Raw genomic sequence first — 12,436 nt, 5'->3', positions numbered from 1 at the left:
AGTTGTTCCCGCCACAGCAGCAGCATCTATTGATTCTGGATGACATCATCTTCCAAGCTTCGGAATCCGGAAGTGGTTCGAATATTCACCCAATATAGACATCATAAAAATTTAAGCATTATAATGCTAACACAGAATGTATTCCATCAGGGCATATTCAGCCGTACTATTAGTTTAAACAGTAATTATTTCATTTTGTTCAAAAACCCCCGCGATAAATTGCAAGTGAATGTTTTGACGAATCAAATTTCTCCCAACAACCGGAAGTTTTTCCTGGAGTGTTTTGAGGATGCTACAAGGGAGCCGCACGGGTATTTAGTGATAGATTTGACACCTACGTGCCCAGAACAATATAGACTACGTACAGGTGTACTGCATAACCAGTGGCCTGTAGTTTATATCCCCAAACAATAAAACGATGATGAAGCTTTTAAAAACAAATGCTCCGTTACTCAAGTCTTTGTTTACATCCAAACCGGCCAAACGTAAGTATTTACTCCTCAGAGGTCCTACTAGTTTAGTGAAAGCATTGTGTGAGATTGCTCTAAATCTTCTTAAAGGACATGTCCCTCTAAAATCAAAACTCGACAAGAAACTTAAAAAGCAAAAGAAAAATATCCGCTTTTTGGCTGATAAGAAAAATACTTTGAAGAAGAAAAGAGCTGTGTTAGTTCAGAAAGGTGGTTTTATATTGCCTTTACTAGCCGCATTCGCACCTGTTCTGGGGAGCGTCGTTAGTGATTTTATGAACAAATCATAAAATGAGTTTGAAAATGGCGCAGAAAATGTACCTGATCTCCCCTTATCAGCTCGAGAGACTAAATCGACCTGCCCTGACCATTCGCGTTACAGCCGAGTATTCTTTGGATGAGGAGATGAAGCAGATTTTGGATAATAAAAATTCAAATCAATATGAAAAGATCAAAATTTATCAAGCCCTGATGCAACGTTACATAGGGTTGGCCAAACAAAAAGACTCTGAGCAAATTCCTATTGCGATTCGCAACGAAGCCAATGAGCGGGTGAAAGAAACACGACAGATGAGGTGGCAGGTCAACAGTGGGGCGATATTTTGGACGCCATAGGTCCACGTTTCCGTCGCAACGCCACCTATGTGTTGAAAAGATTATCGGCAGAAGATGTAAGCTGGACGCCGTTAAGTGAATTTATTTTTAGAGGACAAACTGTCAAAGGCTCACATATGAGCGATTTGTTGAGACATCTACTATGTGTGAGTAGGACTAAACTAACCGGCCAACCGGTAGGTTGGACCGAATTTCTCCGTACACTAGCACAGCTCAACCTACCGGAAACAAGCATCTCCAACCCCTTTGCTCGTGCAGATTTTAAACGTTTAAAATACACTAGGGATGAAGATGCAAAAGATGTAAGCGTGATAAATAAAAGAAAAAGAAAGAAGACATCGCCGGTAGTAAAATGGGTTAGTTATTAGACATTAGATACTCTATTGTTGTTACTGGAAAAAAAACGCATGACTCTGTAACTCTCTTTAACAATGTTTATTGAATAAAAGAGATTAGTATAAAACATTAACACGGTTTCAGACAATGACATTTTTTAAATTTATGCAATGAACATGATGTTTATCCGCCGCACATCCGGTCTGGCCTTCAACATTTTTTGACAAACTCGCTAACCATGGCGTCGTTATTCAGAGGATCAAGATTGTAATGCCTCATCACTTCATGATAGGTGAGCCCCCATCTCCGTTGCCCAGAGACACCGGTATATGTATAAATCGGTTTTATTTAGCTTATGGGCTTATAAATATAAATTGACGATCGAAACAATGAAAAGGAAGCTGTTGCTCTGAAAAATATAATTTAAATTTGCCGCGCAGACGAGTTTGACTGCAGCGAGCCGCCTCCTTCAAGACTGGGGAAGAAGCCGGAAGTGACGTTTCAAGTTGTTCGCGTTTAGCTTCAGTGAATGTAAACAAAAAGAGAAGAGGGGCCAGCGCGGAGACGTCGGGCCAGGCTTGCGGCCAACCCAGCTCGCCCAGGCGTGCCTTCCATTCTCCTGGCGTACGTTCGTTCGCGGGACGACAAGATGGGTTGCGTTCGCCTGATAGGATCCACGAACCGGACAGTGCGTGCCTGCTGTGTGCTCGTGTTCACAGTGGCCTGGTTGGCTGTCATCTTTCCGGACTCTGCTGGGCATCGGGAGCGGCTAGCGTGCTATCACTCTTATTGTTCATTGATGTTGACTTCTTGTTTTATTTTTCCTGTGTTGTTTACTTGTATGTGCGTTGTGAACTCTGTCTTGTCACCCTGGGATAGTGAGAAACGTAATTTCGATCTCTTTGTGTGTCTTGACATGCGGAGGAATTGACAATAAAGGAGACTTTGACTTTGAAAAGTATGTCGAAGCGTGACGGGAGGGGCACAAGGCACAATTCAGAAAACGTGCTCAGCTCGTCGAAATATGCGATTTAAGCAATAAAATTAAAAATGCGCCTAAAACCTAAACCAAACGCTGCAGATGTTCATTTATTCATGCGCAGCGGTCAACTCGGCACTCGAAAGCCCCCTGAGAACTATGCCAACCTAACCACAGTGACGGGAGAGGCACAGTTCAGAAAACGTGCTCAGCTCGTCGAGAAAATGCAATTTAAGCAATAAAATTAAAAAAGCGCAAAAAACCTAAACCAAACGTTGCGGGTGGTCATTTCTTCATGTGTCGTGGTCAACTCGGCACTCTAAAGCCCCCAAGAGCACTTTTTTCTATGCCAACCTAACCAGCGTGACGGGAGTGGCACAAATCAGAAAACGTGCTCAGCTCGTCGAGAAAATGTGATTTAAACCTAAACCAAACGCTGCAGATGGTCATTTCTTCATGCGCCGTGGTCAACTCGGCACTCTAAAGCCCCCTAGAGAACCTTTTACTATGCCAACCTAACCACAGGCACATCTCAGAAAATGTGCTCAGCTCGTCGAGAAAATGCGACTTAAGCAATAAAATTAAAAATGCTTATAAAACCTAAACCAAACGTTGCAGGTGGTCATTTCTTCATGTGCCGAGATCACTCTAAAGCCCCCAAGAGCACTTTTTACCATGCCAACCTAACCAGAGTGACGGGAGGGGCACAATTCAGAAAACGTGCTCAGCTCAGCCCAAGTGAACTGCTAGATTCATCATATTCTGCGTCAAAATATTATTCTGACCAAATATGATTCTGGTCAAAATTTCTGACCATCTCACCGCATACAGACAATTGGTGAAGGCATCCAGGCCGGTTCGGAGGCGGGTTTGGGTGTGGCCTGAAGGTGCCTCCGATGCACTTTGTGTCTGCTTTGACACCACTGACTGAGACTTGTTTAAGCAGGCAGCCACCTACAACGATCGGACGGACATAGAGGAGTATACTGACTCTGTTACCTCTTACATCACGAAGTGCATCGATGATGTGACTTGCTCGAAATACGTCGTCACTCGAGCGAACTGGAAGCCGTGGCTGACAGGGGCTGTCCTCAGACTGCTGAGGGCCAGGGACAAGGCTTTCAGAGCGGGGGATGAGGCTGGCTTGAGGACAGCGAGGGCCGACCTGTCCCAAGGCATCAAAGAAGCGAAGAAGGCGTTCTCGTGCAAGGTCTCCACCCACTTCAAGGACAGCAAAGACGCACGTAGCCTTTGGCGGGGCATTCAGACCATCACGGACTACAAGCCCGCGCCGAGGAGCTGTGAGGGCGACGTCCGTCTGCTGAACGATCTGAACCGCTTCTTTGCTCGCTTCGATGCCCAGAACAGCACTTGCCCGCTGAAGAACACTCCCCCCCCACACGAGCAGCCCCTGCGCCTCTCTGCCGACGGTGTGAGGAGGGCGCTTGCCGCTATTGTCACCCGTAAGGCGGCGGGCCCTGACAACATCCCGGGTCGAGCGCTGAAGGACTGCACTGGGGAGCTGTCGGGTGTCTTCACGGACATCTTTAACGTTTCCCTGCAGCAGGCCATCGTCCCCTCGTGTTTCAAGGCTGCCACCATCGTTCCTGTGCCGAAGAAACCTGCACCGTCCTGCTTCAATGACTACCGCCCCGTGGCACTGACGCCCATCATCATGATGTGCTTTGAGCGGCTTGTCATGGAGCACATCAAATCCGTTCTCCCCCCCGCCATTGACCCTTTCCAGTTCGCGTACCGTGCCAAGCGGTCCTCTGAGGATGCCATCTGCTCTGCCCTCCACTCGGCCCTCACACACTTGGAGAGAAAGGACTCTTATGTGAGTTTGCTGTTTGTGGACTTCAGCTCTGCCTTCAACACCATTGTGCCGCAGCGACTCATCTGCAAACTCGACGAGCTGGGCCTCAGTACCTCCCTCTGCAACTGGCTACTGGACTTCCTCTGTCAGAGGCCTCAGGTGGTGCGTGTTGGCGACAAAATCTCCGCCAGCATCACGCTGAGCACGGGGGCCCCCCAGGGCTGCGTGCTCAGTCCATTGCTCTTCACCCTGCTGACGCATGATTGCACTGCGACCTACAGCAACAACCGCATAGTGAAGTTTGCTGACGACACGACTCTGGTGGGTCTCATCACGAAGGGCGACGAGACTCGGTACAGGTCGGAAGTTGACCTTCTGACCACGTGGTGCAGGGACAACAACCTCCTGCTGAACGTCAACAAGACCAAGGAAATCGTTGTTGACTTCCGGAAGGGTCACACAAAACACCTGCCGCTGATCATCGATGGTGCTGTGGTGGAGAGGGTGAGCTGCACCAAGTTCCTGGGGGTGCACATCAGTGAGGACCTCTCCTGGTCCGCAAACATCTCGTCACTGGCAAAGAAAGCTCAGCGCCGCCTGTACTTCCTGCGGAAGCTCGGGCGTGCATGTGCTCCTCAGGCAGTCCTGTCTACATTCTACCGTGGCACCGTTGAGAGCGTCCTCACCAGTTGCATCGCTGTCTGGGGTGGTAACTGCACTGAACAGAACTTGAAGGCCCTGCAGCGCATAGTGAATACGGCTGGTAAGATTATTGGTGCTTCGCTCCCCTCCCTGAAGGACATTTACACTTCCCATCTCGCCCGCAAGGCAACCTCGATTGCGAGAGATGTGAGTCACCCGGCTCACTCTTTGTTTGACCTTCTGCCCTCTGGGAAGAGGTACAGGAGCCTGCGGTCCCGCACCACCAGACTCGCCAACAGCTTCTTTCACCAGGCTGTTAGGACCCTGAACTCGCTACCCCCTTCTGCGTAGCGTGCGGCACTGTTGCGCTATTTTCTGGAATGTCTGCTGTACGCGCACTTGCTCCTTTTTTGCTCCTCTTATTTATTTATTTATTTATTTATTTATTTATTTATTTATTTATTTATTTATTTATTTATTTATTGTGTTATTTATTCATTATTTATTCAGCACGCTGTTGTTATACTTGTTTACTTGTTTGTCTGTTGTGGGCCATGTCTTGTCACCGTGGGATAGGGGGGAACGAAATTTCGGTTTCTTTGTGTGTCTTTGGCATGTGGAGAAATTGACAATAAAGCTGACTTTGACTTTGACTTTGAAAAGAGGTTTCTGAATCGGATAAAATGATGCTAATATTGCCGCTAGAAACGGAGCTGTCGCTATCATCTGCCATGTTGTTTGGGTTTGTTGAGATCCGGATGCACCACTTGTGACGTCACAGTAATGGCGCCACCAGTGTGGCTGCGTGCGGAACCCGATCGATAAACTGGCATTTAATTTTAGCTTTATTCTTAGTAATCGGTGTTCATTTTTAATTTCCAATGCGGCAAATGTATTCTCGTTATACATTCTATCAAATTCTGTTCTAATTGAAATAAAAAAAAGGGATGTCTCTGGGCCTTTAAATAATACACGCAGTGTTGACCGCAGGTGTCTGTCAGCTCGTGTTGCATTTGGCTGTTCTGGTATTCTACCCGATTAGAATGCTTCTTCAGAAATCTGTATATACTTGTGCCAGAGTTGTCAGGGCTGGACCAGAGTGTGATCGTACAGCGCGGTACGGTTTGCACACCTCTGGACAGCTTTTCTCCCGGCCCGTTCTCCACAGATGCAAAACTTAGTAAAAGTCGTCTGTATAAAAGTCAGACCTCATTCGATCATCGCTGTATGCACAGCAACAAATGACTCTCCACTTGCAAGTGTTTAAAAGGGTATACTGTCTCCCGTGTGGTTCTTACAAAATAAGTTAGAGTGAGCACCACTCTAACACCGGAGTTTTCTTTTTATTGTGTTAAAACTTCCTAGGTGGAATCCGGAGTTTTCTTTCTATCGTGTTAAAACTTCCGAGGTGGAATCCAGAGTTTTCTTTCGATTGTGTTAAAACTTCCCAGGGGGAATCCGGAGTTTTGTTTCTATTGTTGTCAGGTCTAAGTACGATCAGACATTAAATCACATGCTGGAACGAAGAGGAGAAGACAACCAGAACAGGTTTACTCGTGAGGAGAACGATAGAGAAAGGAACCTCAGTTACAATCTCCATCAATTCTGAGTCCTTACTCCACGTGCCCCTCTTTTTAAGGTTTTGGTTGCCCTGGTTACAGAGGTGTCGCTACACTAAAGGGAGGGGAGATTGTGGCTGTAGCAATGCTGATTAGTTAAGGAATGTAGTGTGGTGTCAATTAGCACTTCATTGTCGGCCCGTGACCCCCGCAGAGTCTGTCCTCTTTCCTCAACTAGCTGTCTTCCCCTGGCTGGCTGACTCGTCCTCGACTGTGATCAGATAACTTGAATCACGTTGATTGCCGCTTTCCTGTGGAACAATGCAACTAAACCTTTGCTAACTTTATCTACTTGGTAAATTAACACACAATAATAATAAGTAACTTGTCCTAAACACTTCAACACACATTTAGTAAATGTGTGAGGTAACTGGTATGCAGTTCCTTAAACAAACATTGAGTAAATATGGGATAACTTATATGCAACTACTTCAAACACTTAACAAAGAAAAACAGTTCTGAGCAACAACAATTTATGAACCAAACCTACAGTTAACTAAAAGGAATGAAGTTCCTTTGAACCAAACAAAGAACATTTCGCCTATGCAAATAAGCTCTGCTCATTGTTAGAGAAGGGCTCTTACAGGAACAAAACACACAGACAACATAAGGACAGAAAGGATACATATGGCTGACAGGGATCAAAAGACATCCCTGTCACTAAAGAGGAAGAACCTAGATAAAAGGAAAGTCATAAACCCGTAAAGACGAGGCCTCCAGGTCTGGCAGGCCAAGACTTCACCTGAATTATTCCAACAATTGTGTTAAAACGTCTGAGGTGGAATCCGGAGTTTTCTTTCTAATGTGTTAAAACTTCCAAGGTGGAATCGGGAGTTTTCTTTTTATTGTGTTAAAACTTCCGAGGGGGAATCCGGAGTTTTCTTTCTTTTGTGTTAAAACTTCCGAGGTGGAATCCGGAGTTTTCTTTCTATTGTGTTAAAACTTCCGAGGGGAAATCCGGAATTTTCTTTTTATTGTGTTAAAACCTCCGAGGGGGAATCCGGGGTTTTCTTTTATGTTGTGTCATTTGTGAGTGTTTTTGTGCTGTTGTGCTCATGTATTGTCTTTATTGTGGAGGGCCGGTTATAGGATGTTGGCTCTGTTGCTATAAAGCAGAGCAGACATATTTAGGGCGTTAGCCCTTGACTGTCTGGTTGTGATATTGTTGAAGTTGTCTATACATAATTGTTACAGTTGTTGTTATTACTGTTACATATTATTAATAGTGCTAATTTGGATTAATTATGAAAATGGAAGGTGAATTTGATCGCGGAAAAAGATTGGTTAGATTTGAAAGCATTCCCATTGGCAGATAAGAGTGTGCGAGTTCAACTGAGTGCTGCTGTTGCAATTCAAGTGGAAAACTTTCCGCCAAAAGCGCACGATGAAAAACAAAAATAAATGACTGATTGGATAAAGAACTTTCAAAGATCTGGACACTTCCCTACTGATGATCACAAAACTGATGTGTGGCATTGTTACAAAAAACTGAAGCTAAATTGGTTATCAGATTGGAAGAATTGACTGCTGTTATGTGTTTGTGCGTGATGTCTGTGAAATATGAATGTCAGTCTGTTGTCGTCCTACTATGTGTTTGTGCGCGCGTGTGAAGAAGTTGGGGATCCCCATGTGTGTCTTTATTTGAATGAGTGATTGGTACAGCATGGCTCCAGTGGAGGGAAGTTGGTCTATGGTTTGAGCGGGGGAGGCTGATGAGTGTGCATATGCTCCTCCCGGGACGTGTGGCCTGGTCTCTGCGCGTGGTCATATGCTGTGCGCGTGCGGGCCGGCGGCATGATCGTCTGTGACGTATCGATGTTGCAATGCCGGGCCCTCTCTAGTTCGGGCTAGTTCGTCTCAGGGTGTGCCCGCTCTGGGGGCCGTGTGTGATGGCGAGTGAGACTAAGACAGGATGATGGGAGAATGAATGATGACAGGCAAATAATTGATACATGACATTGACTTTTGAAACCGCCGCCCAGAGCGATGAACGTTTAACTGCTTGCCAACAGGTGTGAAAGAAGCATGCTTGGACTAATCATTGCAATACTATGTGTAACTGTGGGCCTAACAATGTCACAACTCGCCCCCGGTCAGTCCATTATGTGTAGGTTGTCATTAATTCTGTCAGTGTCTGTGTGATCGCCCCTCCCTTCCTGTGTCTACTCTCAATCTATGTATTAATCACAGTCACCTGCCTCTCGCTACCTGTCGCGTATATAAGTCCTGTCTGCGTGTCCCACCCCTGTCGGATTGTTCTTGTCTCTTGTCTCTCATCTCCGTGTCTTTCTGTTCCGTTATTCATGTCCCTAGTCGAGTATCTATAGTTTGCCTCTTGAGTTTACTCAATAAACCCTGGTCCAAGCTGCATTTGGTCGCCCTGCTCCATTCTGCTTCATGACAAATGAACGCCCACATTATATATTTTTATTTATAATGCGATACAATAATAATTTCCGAAAGAAGGTTGGATAGGCTTTTGAAACAATAATATAGGAGAGGAAGGGAGGAATCGGATAAGGGCTCCGGCTGGGAGTTCAAGGAATTTTCTGGAGCTAGACAATGAGCTGAGTTGGAGCAAGGGGGGTCTGCTTGTGAATTGCAGCACGAATCCAATTGATCTATTTATCATATTGATATCTGGAAATATTAGGCAGTCAAGAGTTGAAAAGAACAAATTAAGACTACATTTGGAACACAGACACAAGATGAGTTAATTGACAATATAACCGTCAGCTAAAATATAGCTTAAACAGAATGAGTTTGCAGGACTTACAGTATGCAAAAGAGATCAATGTCACTAGGAGAATTTGATAAACAAAAGTTACTTGGGAATGAATGGCAACTAAATTTGTAGACAATCTTATGAGGTTGGTGTCCCAGTCTGTCTCTCCCAGTGCCCTGGAACTCGATCCCAAGACTCCACCTGCAGCCTTGACCAACAAGATAACGGTCCCTGGCTTTGAGCATTGCAAGGACAAAGAAAGACTGTTTTTGTGCTTCGGGGGAGGCAAGCACTGTTTCCCGGAGGAAAAACTTCATCCTCAGAGATGAGCACAGCTATTGAGAGGTGGAGGAACTCAAAAGATGAAAATGGACATTTTGGGAAATTGACTCAATCAAGAGTGTTGGACAGGTTGGCTCTAAGATGACTAAAGCAGAACTTGAGACAATGAGGTGCTGCGAAAGACACGTGAAACATCAAGTGTCGAACAACCGAACTGGACTCCTTGCTGAAGCGTTACCAAACTTGGTGGGGCTTAGGTCAAAGTGGATGGAAGCTTGCTTGGCACTGAGTTTGACATAACTGAGGAGTTTTGATAATATGGGAATAATGTGTGGAATACATTTGGATAATACAGATAGTATATTAAAACGGTACGAAACAAGCAGTGGGATCAGATATTTGGGCTCGTCAAACTTAAAAGGAGTTGAAATTTAGCCAAGTAAAATTTTTAAATTGGGAATAAGACATTTGGACCCAATTGAATTCAGTCAAAAGGAAGCTAGGTTGCTCAATGTACCTAATCAATACAATAGTTATTAGTTAATTACACCTCAGTGGAAATTATGTTGTCAGAGAGTTGTGTCCATTAAAAGGAGAGTTAAAAGGGCTGTAAGAACTTTTGACCTTTAAATTAATTATGCATGAAAAGCGACAGTTAACAACATGACAAAGTAAAACATCAAAAAAAGTAAAGAGCCAGAGGAATTAGTCAGATTATTCTTTCTTAGCTTTTTGAGAATAATTGATTAGGATAATTTTTTGGGGAGCCATCTGTTGCTGCCCCTAACACAGACCCATACATAGCCTCTCGAGTAGAAATATTTATTGATAATTTTATTGAAACTTGGATTGATGTATTTACGAAAGAGCTAATTGGCGAGACTGTCCAAACAGGTAGAATTATTTTTAGGATTCAATGTTTGCTTGCTCACTTACATCTAAATTTGCTTGTTGTAGGATGAGAGTTGAGCTGTAAGGGTGAATGAATGGACGCCCGTGTGTCTGTGAGTGTGGGGGTGTGTGCGTGCGCAATATGATTGGCCAAGATAGTTTGGAGTTGGGGTGTTGTGATCACGATAGAGGATAAAATTCCTCTCACCTGAAAGTATAGTACAGATTGGAATACCTAGGATTTGATGACAAAATGGTTCAATGTGGAAGGCCCGTTTCAGTCCTATGACTGGACACGATTGGATCAGCTAGTCCAGCTACAATCAGTATGATACTGTGCCGGCACGCTTTGTTGGTCCCTTTTGATCCCTGATGGCACAATTTAACACATTGTATGAATGTGTCAAAGGGGGGAGGGTGAGTGTAAATGAGTAAGTAGAATCAATTTGTAAATTATGAGATTCAATGTTTTTTCAAATGTATTTGACATACAGTGATGTAAGGAGCAGAAGAAGGATCTCGACAGGAAGGGAGTGAATGAGAGGCAACAACATGGAATGGATACATTGCGTAGTAACAATTTAGGGATGATAAGGTTTAACTTTTTTTTTAAGACAAACTGCGAACGGTGATCAATAATACAGCTACAAGATAAGCAACAAATATTTAGAAGGTAATTTAATGTAGGAGATAAATAAACCAATTACAAGGAATAGGGAATATGTTTGAAAAAGAATAATAATAACTAGAAAAAACGATTTCTGGAGAAATTGCGTCTGAAGGCGAAGAAACTGAATAATGTCTGGGGGAATGCTGCAGAATTATGTTAGAATGAGTTGAATTACTTGAAAAATGTAGAAATTAGAGGTGAAAACCGAAATTTTGTGAAGTTTTGTGAAAACGTGAAATTTTTTAATTTGGCAATTTTGAGAATGTCGAGAATCTTTCCGAATGTGATTTGAATGTGCTGAATGATGTGACTTTCAAACTGGAATGACGTAAATGTGAAATGTTGAATGTGCAATTAAGAATGAATTGGGAAAAATTTGTTGTAAATCTGCGAATTTTGCGTAAACGGAAAATTTTCGGAACGAGAAAAACGGAAGCCCTCATCTCGTGAATATTTGGAATACGTCAAAAGTGGAATAGAGTGAATCGGTTGAATTATGTGGAAGTAGTTGAAGGACAGAAAAGTGAGGAGAATAAAATAGAAGAGGAAGAAGAAGAAGAAAGTGAATGGTGTAAAATTACATAAGTGTGAAGGCCTGTTATTAAATATAAATATTTAGAAATTTAGCAGTTGTCCCATTTTGGGAAAATGATGAATGATTTGAACATGAATTGAACATGAGACATAGATAACTGAAAGATACACTGAATTTGAATTGGGTTCAAGCACTCCCTCTTGCATTGATGTGTGTGCATATGTCTGTTAATGCCCGAACTGGGCACACCCCTTTTGAGTTGCAGAAAGGTCGCTACTTTCCTGGACCAATTTCGGCCCTTCCAGTTGCTGATCCAGATGGTGGTTTGCTGAGCACGCTGCAGCGGACCCAAATGGGGCCACCGAGATCCAAATCACCCCAACTATCTGGCTGAAAGTCCTGAAGAGAAAGTGGACAGAGTCTCGGTGGACTGGACCCTTTGCAGTGGTGGAGCACACATCGCAGGGGCAAAGGAGACACGTGGTAACATCTATCCCAGTGTGCCCCTGTGAAGGATTCTTGCAAAGATGCAGATCCGCCATCGACAGCGTCCCCACTCCCAATTGAAAAAGAGGCAGAATAATCCTCTTCCCTTTGGTGGCCAGGTAGTCTACCCTGAGCCACTGAAGACAAAGACTGTACAGCAGACGTTTTCAGGTTCCTTCCGGACGGAGCAGAGCTGCAAAGGGGGTAAGACCTGTGCTTACCCTCCACCAGTGGGCGTGCCAAGCCCCCAACGGCTGAACTACTACGAGCAAGTGTTATCTCGGACTGATGTTATTGATAACATTTTGGTCACCTAAGGCAAAGGGACCGTGTGAGCCTTTTCCTGCATTATAGTATGCCGCAGGTTTTT

At 44.3% G+C, this 12,436-nt stretch overlaps 1 long non-coding RNA gene across 1 annotated transcript; it reads left to right on the top strand.

Annotated features, from left to right (window-relative positions):
* Nucleotides 1-1,629: 1,629 nt before the first annotated feature.
* Nucleotides 1,630-2,379, top strand: LOC148381965 (uncharacterized). The gene is made up of 2 exons (XR_015854410.1): nt 1,630-1,713; nt 1,862-2,379. It is a non-coding gene; the product is annotated as an uncharacterized LOC148381965 (long non-coding RNA).
* Nucleotides 2,380-12,436: the final 10,057 nt, after the last annotated feature.

This window comes from Syngnathus floridae, chromosome 19 (assembly GCF_059516105.1).
Source record: "Syngnathus floridae isolate MCC-2025c chromosome 19, RoL_Sflo_1.0, whole genome shotgun sequence".
NCBI classification, from domain to species: Eukaryota; Metazoa; Chordata; class Actinopteri; order Syngnathiformes; family Syngnathidae; genus Syngnathus; species Syngnathus floridae.
This window is presented reverse-complemented; position numbering and strand designations above follow the sequence as displayed.